Source organism: Anser brachyrhynchus, assembly GCF_964034855.1.
Source record: "Anser brachyrhynchus genome assembly, chromosome: 1".
NCBI classification, from domain to species: Eukaryota; Metazoa; Chordata; class Aves; order Anseriformes; family Anatidae; genus Anser; species Anser brachyrhynchus.
Genome location: NC_137694.1, coordinates 120,346,764 through 120,363,783, shown reverse-complemented (window position 1 = coordinate 120,363,783; position 17,020 = coordinate 120,346,764). Strand labels below are relative to the sequence as shown.

The 17,020-nt window shown below is 39.0% G+C and overlaps 1 long non-coding RNA gene across 4 annotated transcripts; it reads left to right on the top strand.

Moving 5' to 3' along the window:
• Window positions 1–7,484: 7,484 nt before the first annotated feature.
• Window positions 7,485–16,791, top strand: LOC308187472. 4 transcript variants are annotated; one of them, XR_013944716.1, is made up of 3 exons: window positions 7,485–8,466; window positions 12,715–12,808; window positions 16,541–16,791. It is a non-coding gene; the product is annotated as an uncharacterized lncRNA (long non-coding RNA). The 4 variants fall into 4 exon arrangements; XR_013944717.1 differs by having other exon boundaries at window positions 12,715–12,813; XR_013944718.1 differs by having other exon boundaries at window positions 7,485–8,704.
• The last annotated feature ends 229 nt before the right edge of the window (window positions 16,792–17,020 follow it).

The following is a 17,020-nucleotide window of genomic DNA, read 5'->3' as shown; positions in this document are numbered from 1 at the left end:
TTTTATCTTTGATTAACTTGATTTTCCCAGTAACAATTTAATTTAAGTCCCTGTAAAGATTTTCACAAATGTACTGGAGGGGAAATTCCAAGCTTCCCAGGATACTTTTATAAAATATATATGCAAAATATGAATGTGAAGTTGTAGACATACCTTTCAAACTGAGTAATGAAATGCAGTGGTAACCCTGATATACAAGATTTCCAGTCACTTTCATATGTGCGTTTGCCAGGACATGTCAAGATGTCTATAATTTATTTACCTATTCAGATATCCATTATAAATATTACCTATTTGTTTGTATCTTATATTTCCTATAACCATTCTGTTTTACTTCCATGTATTAAATGATTTTTAATTTTTACAGTTCTCTAAGGAAAAACAATGATACTGTTCAGATATGTTCAGGAACACTAGTGGGTTTCAGGTCTCCATTTCCCCTTTTTTACTGTTTATTATGTGAAAACAAAATCTCTGTATTCATTTTTTTTTCAGAGCATTTATTACTCTTCACACTCTTTACAGTTTTTTTCTCCCTCTTTTTCTCTCTCTGTCTGACCTGTCCCCCACTCATTACATAGATGGCTAAATGAAAGCTTTTAAAAATGATTATATCTCCACGGAAATAAACAAACAAACAACAAACAAACAAACAAAACAACCATGTCTCATTTGTTCTCCAGGATTCCTAAGTAAATGTTTTAAACTTTCTTGTGGTGTGGATTCCAGTCAGGGCTCTGTGTGTGTGTATGTGTGGTTTCCTAACACAACTCTAACTTTCTTAGTGCTGTAATATTTAATATTGTAGTTTCAAGCTATATTACACACCAACATGTAATATTTGTTAATACACAAAAAGTAGATCTTATGAGATTCCATTTTTCCCAAACATTTTCATGGAAAAAATCTTCAGCTGTTTTGTGGACTAACAGCACAGAAGATTGAAATGTTGTTTCCTTAGAAGATGTGAAGACCAGAGGTAGCAGCAGACATAATTTCTCCCCAGCATCTGCCACCTAAGACAGTTTGACCTGGGAGGAAAAGACAGGAAGAGGAAAGAGTTTGATTTTTCTCTACCTGTGTTCTGTGTTCTCAATCAGCACTGTGAACAAGGGCCCCAGTGCTCTAATCAAAATGGTTACGGGCTTTATTTGGTTGGTTTGGTTTTTGCTCGTGTTTTGTTAACATGAGTCTGCCCCTAAAAGAGTAAACTACTGATCCAAAACAGAGAGCAAATGGCCCGGTGTGGGAAGCTGGACACTCACATAACGTGGACTCTTCAGGCTGGTAATTGAAATTTAAATTTTCAATTTTAAAATTCAAAACCCTTTTGGGTAGCATGTGGGAGCAGAAAATAACTAAAAGTTACTCCTGATCTAATCATTTATGCTCTCAAATTTTCCCTGTCAAAATATAACACTAAACACATCTACATCAGGAAAGACAGAAAGTGAGAAGACAGAATTCAATAGTGTGAAAAACACAGTAGATGTGACCAAGCCATTTTAATCTAGAGAGCCCTACCTAGCCTGTCATCAGTGAATTGGTTATGACACATTAAAACAGAGCCGAGACCCCACAATGTGCTTTTGGTTAACGCACTAAACAAGCTTGTCCTTTCTTGAGGAAACCTGATTGCTAAAAGCCCTCATCTGTTATGCAGTCCACTGATAAGGAAGCCTGTCACACAGTTCTTCATCACTGACTGTCACTTCACTCAATTTACATTTGCATCTTAATCCCGACTTGATGTTTCAAAGTTTGCAAGGAACATGGGCAGAGGTCAAAGAGATACACTATTCAGATACTTGCAAGGTTATCGCAGGATCAGAAGAGAGGACTTTTCCTTTTTCCTAATGATTTTTTATGTCGACCTTTGAATAAAGTTTTGCACACTCTACGAGTAACAGTTAAGCTAAAGCTTGTGGTCCAAATGAATTAGAGGTTAATTTAAAGGTATATTAATGTATAAGCACACATATATATGTATCTTGCTTTCTGTTTCCTTGAAGGGCTTGCTTTTGCTACAGTCCAAACATCATTGCTAAATTTAGATTATTTTAAAAAGAATATATTCAGATTTTAGGAATCAATTTTAGGAATCTTATAAAATGCCCACACAAAAGTTTTAAATCTTTAGTAGTAATCCATATCTCTCTATTTCACTTTGTTTTATCTGCTTGTCAGAATTTAATTTTCATTTTAGCCAAATGAAAGACCAGCCAAGTTTCTGTTACAAGAATGTGAATGAATAGGCGAATTGCAAGGGAATGAATGGCTGAGTGCACATATATTTGACCTACCACAACAAAAGCAGAAATTTAATCCAGGGCAAAGATTCCTGAAGCGTGCAGCTGAAAGCTTGAGCATCCAAATGCCAACCGCTAGACACAAATGTATGTGGGAACTGGCAGCGCAGGCTCTGATAGTGATACAGAATCAAACAAAGGTTGGAGCTCCTGGTGTAGAGGACTACTTTCTGTCGTTATGAAACTGAAACCCCAGTTAGCAGTATATGGGGTAGATTTAAATCAATAGAAGTTCATTCCAAGAGCAGAGATCCATGTTTCAGAATGTAGGCTTTTTGAAGTAAGTAGCCAGAATTTTATGAGTAAGTAAGTAGCCATCAGCAATTCATTACAGAAACCATGCGTGGAGAGGACTTGCATTAGGTAAATTGGTGTGGTCTGAATCCTGTAAGCCAGGGATGCTGATGGCACTGAGTGTGAGTTCAAGTAGAATTTCTAGGGCCAAGTGAATACCTGACATCACTGCAGGGGAATATAGCTGTCAAGGGCTCAGAAGAGGAATAATAACTTAATTTATCTGGTTGAAAGTGTGCAAATAATACTGTAAATCGTAAGATGGCCCACTTGTAACCTAATAATAATGGGCATTTTTTGCAAGGAGTCTACCAAATGTAGATTGGTCTTCAAGAGCTGTTCAATGTAATGACAGGGTGTGGGCTATCTGGAAGTGCAGAGGGACAGCATTCGCTATTTTCTATGAGTTCTCTTGTTAATGAAATAAGTGCACTAATTAACTACTTAGACATACTCTTTAACCTCAGGAAATCTTCCAAAATTTGTTCAGCACAGTTAGCAATTGGCTTTTGAAAAGTTATTTCAGCATCACACACTAAGTTTTCATGCGTTTATCCAGCATATCTATTAGCTGGCCCTGAGTTGCTCTGACAGGGCACTTTCCATACTGGTGTGCATGGCTCTTTAGGTGCCAAGCAGTCAGTAGATGCACAGTCTTTCCATCCCCACTCTTTTTCTAGGGACTGCTATCTCTCCAGCTCCACTCTCACACGCACCCTGGAAAAAAAAAGAAAATTGAATTAGAAACAGAGAAAGCTCACGTTTTCAGGACAGAAAACTTGTAAAGATGCCTGCTGGCTATCAGTCCCCAAGCTAGTTCAATAGGGAAACCTATTTCCTGGAGTGACACGTACCCATTCATGGCAGAAGTTCAGCTCTCTGACATAAAGCCAGCTAAGGCAGACTTGAAAAATAGGATGTGTGTAGAAAGGTGGTCTTCTCCATGTCCAAGATTTGTTGTTACCTGTCATCACTTGCTATCAGCCTGCTCAGATATCCCTGAGCTTTCTGAGAACTATCACTGCACACAGAACTGTACAACCTCACGTGGCATGGCAGAACATCCCCATAGCAGCTCCCATGGTCATCACAGCCAGCTGGGGCAGGGTAGCCTCATCTTCCAGGCTTGGATTTGTTGGGCAAATGGGAGCAGCACAAGACCAGCAGAGGCCTGGACACTGATCCTAACTGATGAAATGAACACTGCCTGAAGGTCCCTCCCATGCCTAAGTAATCTGTTCTGAATATGTTACACTCACCTCACCTACACATCACTCGTAATTCATACCACCAGAAAACCCCAATACAACCCACTAATAAAAATGACAGCCACCTTAATGCCAACAGTCAAAATGTACCAAAGTCATAGTCAGCTTGAAAAAGGACAGATAAGAATTACTGACAGATTTAGAATTATATTACTAAATTGGAACCATTTCAATACACCTTTGTCCTGGTTTTGGCTAGGATAGTGTTAATTTTCTTCATAGTGTCTGATACGGTGCCATGTTTTGGATTGAGGTGAATGATAATGTTGATAACACACAGATATTTCAGTTGTTGCTGAGCAGGGCTTGCACAGAGTCAAGGACTTTTCAGCTTCTCACACTTGTATGCTGCGGCACACAGGAAGCTGGGAAGGGGCAGAACCAGGACAGCTGGTCCAAACTGGCCAAAAGGATATCCCATACCATATGGTGTCATGCTGAACAATAAAATGGGGAGAATTGCCCGGGGGGCTGCCATTGCTCAGGAACTGGCTGGACATCAGTTGGCTGGCAGTGAACAATTGTGTTGGGCATCACTTGTTTTGTACATTCTTTTTTTTTTTTTTTCCCTCCCTTTTCTTTCCTATTAAAGTGTCTTTATCTCAACCCGTGAATTTTACTTTTTTCCCCCCGGTTCTCTCCCCCATCCCACTGTAAGGGGCTTGAGCAAATGGCTGTGTGGTGTTTAGCTGCCTGCCAGGTTAAACCACAACAACCCTTCATAAACAGTACAAAGATACCTTGAAATTAAATTATTCCAAGCCCCTGGAATAAAGTGCTAGATAAATAGGAGTTAAAACTACTTGTTCCTGTGGGGGAAGCCATCTTTCAACTTCCTGCGTTGAGTGATGCTGAGCTGGGAGCATTCAACATTTGTCTTTGATGACAACAGCACAGATGTGAAAATGATGTCCATGTCATGTAGAAGTGATGAGGACTGGCTCTTCTAAGTTTTCTTGTGAGTGAATTTGGATGATGACTGTTTGGTTTCTGCCTTGCCCTGCTATCTTCTTGTCCATCCTTCCCCTTCTACTGGCCAACTGTTGGCCATCTGCTCTTTCTGACACCTCTGCTTCTTTATACTGTCTTCCTTAGCTCTGACAAATGGGTAGGTTACTTCTACCTTTTATGGATCTTGTCAGACTTGCAGAGAAATTAATTTTCTAGCATTTTAACAACTGGTGGCAGGCCAGGAGTGGATGCTGGAGCATTCAGTTGTTGAGTTTGGCAGGAAGAATGGAGATGGGTACTAGGCACAGGCTGCAGGGTGGGGTTTCTCTGACAACACACCATTTTTTGTGTGTGCATTGACAGTAATCTGGAAATTTCATATTTACAATCTAGTTCAGCTTCCTTGAAAGCCTGTGTCCTATTCATTTACTTGAAACAAAACATCCAGACAAATAGATCAAATTTTTGATGTTATCTACTTACAGAGCTAAACCTGGAAATTTTATCCACCCTCTGCCCCAGAACATAAAGTTTACACTGACATAGTACCACTGCTTTCCATGTACTTGTTTGTGATTTACATGGAATTAGAGAAAAAATCAGATACTTCTACTGTGTCATATCAAAGACCAGTTTCAGCCCTTGATTAAAAATATTACGAGTGTCTTGATTACAGCTGATAGCATTCATCTCACTCTAAATATCTGTTTTCACCATCTTCTAGAGCTGTCTCTTGCTAAGTAAGCATTCTGTTTTGCTGAGTAGAAGCTATTAGGTATTATAGGAAGTTACAGCATTTATAGTTTCACTCCAATTATAAAACACTATTTACTTCCAGATTTCCTTTCTTCCTTCCCTCTCCTCTCCAGTATACACAGCAATGAGCTGAATGGTCTCTGTTTCTCTTGCATGTATGGCATCAATCAGCACTTGCAAAGGATAGTGTATCCTTGGCTCTACTTGATTGAGATCTGCAGTTTCACATTTACATAATTAATATACACATCCATATTTAATCTGTTCAGATGAAGACAAAGTCATGACTGCTTAAATACCAAAGAGGTTGGCAAGCTTCCAACATTGGCAAAAAGCTGAACTCCCATGCTTTCCTCTGGGTGGAATTGCAACTATTTAGCCAGCACTATGACATATGTACTGAGCCTCTATTTTTCAGATGGGATAGCAGGAGACGGTGGTATGGCTACCCTCAGATGCTCTCTGACACACTCACATAGCGTCCTCATTACTGGAATAAGCACTTGTGTCACTTCCTCCTCTCACTTGCATTTCTACTTAAACAGAAGCAAAGATACTTGGTTTTGGTTGAGCCAGGTGGACCTGGTACCATCACAGCATTTTTAGAGTTCTGTATTGATTTGTGAAAGCAGACCCTAACATAGTAGAAATTGCAAGGGTAAAGTAAAGGCATATTCTTTTGCTCCTGCAACAGGCACCAGGTGAAGCTGGGTCCTGACTATGTAGAAACTTGCATTACACAGTGGTACGTTCTCAGTAGGGCTGAATACAGAGCTTGGACTCCCCACTCCATCTTCTTAACTTTATGTATCTGACAGAGGTACCTTCCTTCATGTCAGATTGTCCCCAGATCCTCTGTATGAGTCAGTAGGCTCTATGTTCAGTGAAATGTAAGGTGAATTCAGACCTAAGACAGGAACGTATATATATATATGCTTGAAATGAGTAAAAGATCTTCTGACATTTTTTAATTAGAAGTGGACAAGTGGCTGCCAATGGCAGAGTAGTCCAGTGTGACTAGGGAACTCATACAGGCAGCAGAAGACCTTGATGTCCTGCCTTCTCCCACATCCCAGTGGGTATTAAGATCACCAGAAGCAGCTATAAGTAATCACCTTGTTAATTTTGTACCAGACATTGTCCCCAGAGAAACCCTGTTCTTGCCAGCAGCCATGAACTCTATAGAAAGTATAATCAATATACGATATCTAATAGTGTACAATATTTAATAAGGAACACTTTTAAATGGACTAGGGGCAAGGTTAATGAGTAAGAATGAACAAGGCCTACTTTTTAAATATCTTACACCTGGGTGCCAGAAAGAGCCAGTTAACTTCCAGAAGAGCATATACATAGTTCATATTCCCCTTGACTGCTTAAGGAGAAGTAACTCCCTAGTGGCATCACAGCCGGAAAAGAGCCATAAAAATGCACGCTAACAAACTTAACTTCCTGAAAAATAAAAGAAAAGGGAGAGAGCATTCCTGCAAAGCTTCAGCCAACTTTGCTCCCTGAAATCTAAAGATAAGAAGAATTTTTAGGAAGAGGTGCTAACAAACCAAAAAGGATTTCCAGTTTTTTGCTATAGAGTGATCACATTTCTTGTCTTTCACCTGTTATCTTACCTGTTTTTCGCAATCTTCTGTTTAAAAGCTTGACATTAAGTCCAGCATAATTTTGTTTTGTTTTATCATTAAACTTTTCTTTTGTTCATATCCCTGGAAAGCAACAAACACTACACTATCACACACTACAGTCACAAGTTAGCATATCTCCAGGATACAGTGTTTTCTGGAGAAAAGTCTGAAGGACCTGCCCTTCAGGATATGTTTTGGGAACACCAGGAATTGAGAAATTTTCCATCAAGATGTCAAAGACTAGTGAGGGAACTGATATTGCTCAGTATTTTGTTTCATGAAGTAGTTCCATCCAACAGATAAAACTCATCAGAAAACTGATGAGCAATATTCTCTGACGCTAGGAAACACGAAACCATCATAACAAGATTTTGGTTATTCCACGACACATAGTACTCTCCAAACAGAAATTCTATAATATGCATATTTGAAATGGGGCAAAAACACCTTCTCAGAAATTAATTCTGGTGAGGAATATTCCAGGAGGAGAAGATAAATGAAACAGGACAATGTGGCCTTTAATTTAATTTTATTTTTTTTCCAGGGGAACTGCTCTGCTACAGTTCTGTCCTAGTGGGAGGATGAGGCATGGGATGAGAGAGAGTGAGATCTAATATTGTTTAAACCATTTTTCCATGATTTTGTGTCACTGTCAATACATATGGGGCTAGCTACTGTATCTCCACAAACATGCTGTCAAAGAGTAGAGATAATGATGATTAACTAGCTGCTTCAGAAAAGTGATTGCCTCTTTTTCCTTTCCAGAGACAGTCTGAGCTACTTTCTGTTTCCCAAAAAGGAGGTGAAAATCATGAAGAAAAAAAAAAAAAAAAACAAAACACTAAAACAACAACAAAAACAACAACAAAAACCACAAAACCAACAACAAAAACCCCAACACCTGAAGCACCTCTGATGAACTCATTTTTCCTGCTGAATTGACAATCCAATTATGATGAGGAAGTGACATTAAATAATACAATTGATTCGGGATATAAACTTATCATTGCCAAGGACTGGGGATGCAGAGCAAAATCACCCAAATTCTTCTCCCAGTAGAAATTCATTAGACATTACGTGTTTCCATCAACTCAAATCAAGAAACTCAATTCAAAGGGGTGGAGCATGCCCACCAGAAAGTATATTCTTAGCAGAATAATCATGTCCAAGCTGGGACAACAGCTGTTCTCTATTGTTACATTAATGGCAGTGGTAACAAGGAATGGAGGGGTCTAGGATTCTTCCTTTAAGGTAGGCTAAGTATAACACTTTCATTTCAACTCTAATTACATCCTCCTTAAAACACTTAGCTGTATTTTTAATGGATACTGACTGGAGCACAATTAGTAGTTTCAGCAATCTGGAATCAGTCAGAAACAGCATTATTTTCTCTCCTAAAGGCAACATCTGAGCTGGCAACAGAACTGGCTTTTTCACCCCAGAGGAAGAGACTCTTTGGAGGGATTTGGTGTTCTCTGCTGGAGGCCTGGTACGGGGGGGAGGGGGTAGGACAGGATCTCAGTCCTGCTGCTCAGAACAGATGAATTGTGTTTTGATCCCATGGATGGCAAGACAGAAGAGTCAGGAAGAAGCTGTTCCCTGTTTTCTGGCAGTCTTAAAACCACAAACATCTTTCTTTGATTACAGCACCAATATTTTGCATGTATTTCTCAATACTTGTATGTCATGCATAATAACAAAGAAAACTGTACTTGGAAATCTGATTTTAAGTATATTTCTTAGTCCAGTAGGACATGTTGGAATGTAAGTATATATATGACATATAAAAAGTAAGTGGTAGTTTCCTGACATTCTCTCAGATTAAACATGTTGAAATCTCTGACCTTCTACAATCCATTTCCTTCTGTTTAACACTCTTCTAATGGTGATGCTGAATGACGCATAGGAAAGTAAGCAGGCTGCTTGCTCAATAATAGAATACATTCTTAGAATCAACCAGATATAAAACAGCTCTAACAAAGGGACTAGAGAAGCTAGATAAATTCACTCCCCCCCCCCCGACAATTGGCAACATGGATTAAAATATTATTTCCACTCAGCTGGGAGCCTGGGCCATGATCTGACAAGGTCAATAGGGCTGTATGTAGTCAGCAGCCAGGTAAAAAAGACTGAAGAAGCATAGGAAAAGGTATTAACAAGGAAGTACCTAAAATTCTTTAACTTCACGCTAAATATTCAGTCCCTGACTTAATGGGATACAACCCTATGCTTAAAGAAGTTGAGGGTCTGCCATGCAATGGGAGATACTTGGTAGTTTAAATGCTAGTTATAATTTTGCTTCATTATTCAGATTGCAAGGTCTTTAGGGCAGAGAACATGTCTGTCTGTATTCTCTGAAGCAGTGTGTATATTTACGGTGCTATCTAGGTGCCTAAATATAATGATAATGTCAAGTTGTATTTCTATGGAGCTTTTAACTTGGTTGAGGTTCAGGTCACCTGAGTATAAAAGGTACCAAAATACAGCTCTACCATGACCTCTCCAGGCTGAAGGATGCAGTTTCTTTCATGTGTACCTTCTCACCAATACATGGTTTAAAATGAAGTGGCATGGACAAGTGACTTTGCTCTGAAAAATGACATTGCAGAAGTGGCAACTTGGGGTTTGATGTTAATTCTGCCTCAGTGAATACCCTTTCAGATTGCTCAGTGCATAACTGAGAAAAAAATCGTTGTAACTGCATGACTTTCCTGGTAACTAACCTGCAATTCTGAGGATACACTTTGTCGTCTTCTACTCTAGATATATGGCACTATCATCCACAAATAAAATGAAAGACATGCGAAAAATATGGGTAGTGCAGAAGCAGACTTGACCTTAAGCAAAGAGTTTGTCTGACTTTTGCAGTGGAAGTGGATGAGGTATTCACACAGGCTAACATTAGGCATCTAGTTTGAGTGTCTCAATTGGAAGTCAGGGGCCTTTAGAGTTCTCCAGTAGCAGCACACAAGGTAGGAGTCCTCCCCTGTCCCTGGCCAGGCAATCTGTCCAAGCAGCGTTGAGTAAAAGGATCAGTTTAGTCATGGTTAGTGTTACACACCATGCAACAATTGCACATTGAACAGTTAGGGCACCAAACGCAAACTCATTGAGACAGTTCAGAAGGTGAGTGCACAGGTAAAGGAGACCCCAATATACTCATGGACCATACCTTTTGTTTAACTAATGCTCGGTTCATTGGTACTTACATGTACTTGCATAGAGAGGAGGTGATTTTCCCTATTTTAGATATTAACAAGCAGGGAATGAACTTTTGCTTCACATTTTAGTCACTCTAGCTAAGTACTGTCCTATCAGGAAAGCCAGATTTAGAAATCAATGTAGCTCAGTGATTTTCAGTGCACGGTCCATAGAAATTCTGGATACATGAAGGTTCAAGAGGTCCACATAAAATAAGTAAAAACCAGGACATTGTCAATGGATTTATGATCGCTATAGAAGAGCCTGAACACCCCTGGGGAGTGTTTTAGAGTTCAGTACATAAAAATAAATAAATATTGGAAACCATTATCCCAGCAGAGTGGAAACAAGCAGGGCAAGAATAACCAGTGCCTTTTATTGGTAATAAAGTCACTGCAGAAAATGTGGGATTTATGTTTGAGGACTGTATTTTGCAAAATAGAAATTACTTTATGATAAAGCTTCATAGTTGTTTTTTTTTGTTTGTTTGTTTGTTTGGTCTCTTGCAGGACTTAATTATTGCTAGATGAAACAATGGCTCCACAAAAATTAAGGAGAGTTTCAACTTCTGTGCAGTGACAGTTCATTTTTAGTGTTTCTCCCTTCTTGTTGCCACAGATGAAGCTTCCTTTGCTCTGTGTAGTGACGAGTCTGGCTTCTTTTGATAGACTCGCATCACAGCAAAACAAAAAATAGTTAAATATATCCAACCAGAGAGATGCAATACTTCTGCCCCTCAGCTTGATCAGGATACCCAGGGAGAAGAGAAAATAATCCCTCCAGTTGTTCTCTCCAGCCCATCCAGAAAGGTGTCATCAGACTTAGCTCTGTGGCACAGTGCGAAAGCATATTGTCCCTTCTCACCCCCTAGTGCACCACGAAGCTAGCTTTAACTGCCTCTTCTCACGTATCAAGCTCTGCTCCAGGCTGCTAAAGCATCTTTCTCATGAGGGCACCCCTTAACAGGATTAAACTACTACATTAAATCCAAATTGAATTGCGGACTCATTGTACTCACATTTGATTCTATTACAGATTGTATTTGTTTCATTTCATTATTTACTGCCAGAAAATGAACAACCCCCTTTAAACAGCAGGCTTACGGAGCTGAGGCATAACCAACCTAAAGAGAAAGTTAACCAAACTCCAGACTCTAGAGACAACAACATATCTATGAACAATCACTACCATAAGAAACGAGGAGATCATTTTAATATATTTGTGTATGTGTATGAAATACAGGTCAGGAGAGAAAATTGATAATAGCTGGAATCAGTGCACTCAAAAAAAAAATCTAGATAAATTTGTATTGTCTAAGATTTTGATTATATTTTAATTTGGTAAAATCAATATATGCTTCATATTTCTGCAAGGAGAAGGCAAAGACTAATGAAACTGACACAATATATTTTCTCCAATATTATTGAGGTGTGAATTATAAAGAAGAATGCTGGAAATGTCTATAACTCATACATAGCATATATGTATTCCTTCATCTGCTTTTAGTGACTCATTTATTGCAGAAATCAATACAACAAACAAACATATTTTCAGCATTCTTCCTGCCATCCCCACCAGTGTCTAAAAGCAGTGTGTATCAAAACCTCAAGGAATTTTGTAATGCTTATACTGGAAAAAGCAATACATATTTAACCTAGGAGCAACATACCAGATGGTTTTAAATATGCAATATTTACTATAAAATGAACACTAAGAGGAATGCTAACTTGACCCAATGCCAACTAAAGTCTAAAACCAATTTCTGTTGGTTTTCCAAGGACACTTGATCAAGTTCTAGCTTCAAATAAGTGATTTTACTTGAATTGTTTTATTTACAGCTGCTAACAAGGAACTGATGCATCATAGCAGACTAAACAACAGTCTTGGCCTGGAACTAGAGTGTGCTGATTGGTAATATCTGATGCACAGAAAAAAAGAAAAAAAAAGAAAGAAAAAAAAAAGAGAGGAGCAAATGTCCAGCTCATTTTTATGCCTCACTGATAGTTTCAGAAGGGCTACTTGTCTCTAGGACAAGGAAAATTCCCTGAAATCACAAGAGATAAGAAATTGATTAAAAATCACAAATAAAAATGAAAACTTTTGCTCCATTCTGCCATCTTTCCATGTTTGGTCTGGAAGTTTCACAGACTACACTGGATCAGGGAGGCTACTATAGCTCATTTATTGTTTGTTGTGAAGAAAATTTTGACCAATCTGCATTAACAAAATGGGTGCTAAACCTCCATTTTTATTCCTATTTTTCCTCAGAGAAATGACAACCTTCCTTTTTCTTCCTAGTCTCTTCCTGTCCTTATTCAGATCTGCCAGTTGGACTCCCTTGTGCCTTCCTTTGACTGGAGAAGCTAAATTCTCTTGACAGCCTGAAAATAGGGTGCGGTAAGAGTATTGGTGTGTGTGGATGTGTGTTTCTGCTATGTGTTGTAAACAGGAATGAAAGCAGGGGCCTTTTCCTCAGCTGGTTTCTTGCAATGCTGTTCCTTATCTCATCGCCTTCAAACCCTCTGCCATATGAGGGTAGCCTCCTGCCCCTGCTAACCCTGTGCCACAGAAATGGGGGATCTGTGGCCTGGCAGAGCAAACTGTGATGAAGTGGTGTGACCCTGTCTGGTTTTGGTTACAAAAAGGTTTGCAAAATGAGCTTCTCAGGTGTTAAGAATCAGTGTGGTTGTAGGATTCAAATTTGCAGAATTTTTGTCTCTATGTCAAATTCCTTCCCTATGACCTTGCAACATTTGTATGTTCCTTTTTTTTTTTTTCCTGAAGATAACAAATGAAAACTAAAAACTAGAAAACTAAACATGAAAGGACATAGCTGGTATGAACAAACTATTTGGGATGGTGCTTGATACTCTATAATGCTGCAGCAAGATTTAATATATCAGCCAGCAGTCAAAAGGGAGAAGGCACTTAACTGAATAACCAAAGGGAGCGCTCACTCCAGTAAAGAACATCTTCATGGCCAATGGAGCAATAGGTGGAGAAATTATCAAGAAAACTTGCAGTGTTTTAAATGGATGTGGGTAAAGTCCATCTTGATTTATGAAAGCTACCTTAACAGATAATAATGATGTAGGCTGTGTAGTGCTCTTGATGGCTGTTTTATGGATACAAATAGTTAGCAAGCATTGACAAGGGAGCTGGGAGCAGGAAAACTGCAAAGTTGCCTCAGTTTGTATTTTATCCTGTAATGTTATCCCAAGGAACAATGCCTGCCATCTGCACATTTGCATGGGAAGAACAAGAAAAACATTAGGCCTACTGATCCCCCAGGCCTCTCTCCATCCACTTGTGGTCTGAGCTGTGACTGTGTATTGGGTTTACATAGCTATTATTTGAGAGAGAGGTTGTGGTGGAGTTCAGCTGTCCAGCTGGGTAAAACCACCACAGACTGTCAGCTTCAGCCTATCCACCAGTATTACTTTCATGTGTTCAAAATTCCACCCAAAAATTCCATTTTTGTTTGAAAAATGTTAGGGGCAACAATAATACCATGAATCTTTACATTTCTGCCCTGCAAGTCTTTCTCAAATGATTCAGTGTTAAAACTCTCAGTAGATATGGGAATCATCTCATCAGGAAAGAGAAACATGAGAATGACCTGCATCTATTGCTCCCACAGCAAAGTGCAGCAATTAAATCTTAAATCACTTTCTCTGATAACCATCAATGAGTAAATCAATAACTGAGTCCTTTGCTTCTATAACGCACTGCATAATGGCATCTCTGCATGTTTTTACTAGTGATGCAGCAATGCATCTATGAAATGCATAGGCATGAACCATGTTTCAAATAATTTCAAACAATAAGCACATAAATAAAAATCAAACTCTTCTCCTAGACAGTTCACAAAGAGTGAAATTCATCCCCAGACAGGGGCTGGCACAGAAATATTTCCCTTCTCTCATCTTTCAAAAACCTTCAAAACAGAGTTTTAAAGGCAATTCAGCATTGCACAGACTTTGGTTTGGCCTTCTGCTCAGCAGTGAATTTTATCCACTGTGAATTACATGTGAGAGGCCTTTGATTTTTCACCTAAGAAGAGAAAACGACTAAACGAGTAGGATGCATGATTCATTTCAACTAGGCAACCCACTTGCAATCAGCACTTATTGTCTCTGGTGCTTGTAAAGGACAAAGCAGGGTTGTCTTGGTATCTTGGAAAGAGCTATAGACGTTTGTACATAAAACGTGAAAAACAGGAGGAAAAAGGGATGGGGGAGGAAGTGTCCTGTGAACTGATTTTTTCCCATTGCAATGGCAAGAAGAAGCTCTATTATTGGAATGCAGGCAGCAAAAGGGTACCTGTGTGTATTTTGTCCAGAGTGACAGTGCTGCAGCTACAAATGAAGCACCCCAAATTTGTACTGATCGAGGAGTCTATGCAAGTGGTATTATACACAATAAATGAGTAAAGGTTATTTTGCTGTACTGGAACTTGAGAAATATTAATATTATATACTATTCTGGGCACCGCTAAAATTGCTTAGGGGTTTGAAATTGAAAAGGTGTTATGAAGGAAAATCTTAAATACTCCAGAGGTTTGGACTTTGAGTTATGAGGAGGGATTAGCCTGTGCTGGCCTCTTCAGCCTGAGGAAGAAATGAGGTAAAATGGGAGATTGTCAGAGAGGTAAACGAAATCCTGAGAGGAACAGATTGAAGGCAGTAAGCTGTTTAAGATAGCAACTAATTTGAAAACAAGATGCCTTGCACTAAAATTGGGAAGGGATGGGTGGTTGCACAGGCAATTCAGACAAAATTACTTCACGGAAAAGAGTCTGCGATTTGGCATGAATGGGAAAAGTCATCTACTGAAGTGTGTGTGCTGGGGAGGGACTAGAGTGCAAACCCACTGTGAAAAGGAACAAGATGTATTTTTGGACAAGGGTAAAATTGAAGGTTGCAGCCACTAATTGGATTTTCAGGGATATGCTGAGATATTAGCTACCAGTAGATTGGCTGGTATTTTCTGGATTTGTAAGGACAGACTTTTAACAGACTGATATTTTCACCTAGCAGTTAATGTTCTGGAGTCCTTAAGTCATATGCAGCATGAACCAGAGCTCGTGGAGGTTGGTGGGACTCCTTCCTCAGCTACAACAGGCTTTGGATCAGGCTGCTCTGCTAGAAATTAGTAGAGCTTTAAGATTTTCTCAGCTCTGTGGATAATCTTGCTTTTTGATTACCAATAAGCCTTTTAAGTGAATTACAGCTGTGGGAGAATAGTGCTTCTTTAAGCCTTTTCTTGTCCACGTGCTGAGTGCCCTTGGAGCCTTCCTTCCTTGCTGACTTGCTCTGGAGTCCCTGATGGTCTTAACTCATTCTGCTCACACTCGTGCTACTGCTATCATGATTTCTAGGCATTGGCATAATGTTTAACCTTCAGATCTTAAAGAGTCATAGACTAGATTTCTATGACATCTGAAATCAATATGAGTAACAGCAATATTTACTTCAAAGCACTGAACAGCACGTAATTTTAAAAAAAACCTTTTGAGGACTTGCCAGTGCTAACGATCAGTGCTCTGATATTGCATGTACACTTGCTCCAGCTGTCAAATAGCCACATGTAGCCTGTAAAGCAGAAAGGCAAAGTCCCCAGAACTCCGACTTGGACATCATAAGTGAATGAAACTGTTTCATTAACTACCTACCAGGAGGAATTATGGTATACCTGAGCATATTACATGTAGGAAAGCACTGTGTTACACATATACCCAAGTCAACATGTCACAAGGTGATACCTTAATTTTATTTTGCAGCCTACGTGTACACTGGGAAATAATGCTGTGACTGCAGTCTTCAAAGGCAACAGGTGAATTTAATGTGAGCAGTGTCCACTCAGTCCTTTTTTTTGTAAATAGTTCTAGTAGTAGAAACATTGGCACACTTCAATTTTTTTGTCCTTCTCTGGTGAGGAATAGTAGCTATAGACTCCAAAAAATCAGCTAGTCAGACTAAGTTTGCAAGTGGGTTCTTGTTGAATCTTTTCCTTAAGGAATGAACGGGCAAAACCATAACGTACTAATATGCTCAGCAATTGCATTACTTTATAGTTTATCTTTTCTAATATGCCTTCCTTTCTCTTTCTATCTCATGCATAGGAGGGATGAACCTGTCGGAACGCATCATCTGGGTATTTCCACCCCTTGAATGTTTCAGCTTTTTTTAAAGCAAACTCAACTCTACATCTATGTATTTGGCTTTCAAAGTCAGAGTGCTCTCCTCACTAAGCTTAGCCTAACAGTGCTGAATTGTACTCTCTGTTTAATTCACTTTACACTTGTTTTGGTCAAGAAAGAAAAACAAATTTTAACTCATGTTGAGTTGCATTTGCCAGTCTATCAATAAAATGAGAATATTTTCCATAATCAGGTGTTACCCAGTAAGAATCCAGATGTAATTGGCATCCAGTGGAAAGTATTTTAAAAAAATGGAAATGAGAGAACTTGACATCCTAATTTATATTAAGTAAAAGCTTGAGTAAATATATAGAGTATTACAGCCTAGTTCAGAGGAACTTCATTAAATGACACCCCTTTCATAGGACTATATTTAACCTTGCAAAGTGTATATTTAAGGAA